Source organism: Dipodomys merriami, unplaced genomic scaffold (genome assembly GCF_024711535.1).
Source record: "Dipodomys merriami isolate MVZ:Mamm:240054 unplaced genomic scaffold, mDipMer1.0.p SCAF_8, whole genome shotgun sequence".
NCBI classification, from domain to species: Eukaryota; Metazoa; Chordata; class Mammalia; order Rodentia; family Heteromyidae; genus Dipodomys; species Dipodomys merriami.
The window spans coordinates 30,476,732-30,477,500 of record NW_027206401.1 but is presented as its reverse complement, the minus strand read 5'-3'; positions in this window follow the sequence as shown (position 1 = coordinate 30,477,500).

Genomic DNA, 769 nt, shown 5'->3' with positions numbered 1-769 from the left:
ATTGGACCCTATTGGTTTCAAGGGAACTATTTTTAAATAAGCATGAAAGTGATAAGCTAAATTATGGATATTTTATTATATTTGAACCACTGAAAATTGTTAAAAAGTTAATTTTTAGCTCTTCTTTCTATATATTTATATTATATATAAATAAATAAAATTTTATAATGTTATTCATGTATTATAGTTTATATATATTATGAATTTGTGGGGAATACAAAAATGAAAGTTAAAGAATAGATTGGAAATTTCGTATGTGTGTAGCTTATAATGAAAGTTATTTTCAGTTTCACTGTGCAAACAGCTCATACAATAAAAAACATGAAGAGTTATTTTTAAAATAAAATCTTATCATGGATCCTAAATTCTGTGATTTTCATCCTCAAATAAAGTTATTCCATTTTTACCAAAGTAAAATAAACTCTTACTTTTCAGCACTTATAAGGCAAATAATACTCTTAAAAATCTTGAAAATAGTCCCTACAGACTAAACCTCACACTCTAAGTCAGGAGGACAGGATCGATAGTAGCCTTGTGTTAGGAGTGACTGTAGAAGACAGATTCAACAAGGGATTGTGAAGTGGAAGAAAAATCCCTTAGGAACCATTTTTAAACTCTCCTATTTTAAATTGATACAGCAACCTTCAAAAAGAATGTCAAAATTCTATCACACCTCCATTGCATGCTACATTTCTGCGAGTGGAGATGTAGGTTTGACATCAAACTTGTTGAAGAGAGGTACCTGTCAGACGCAGAACTTTCTGAAGTC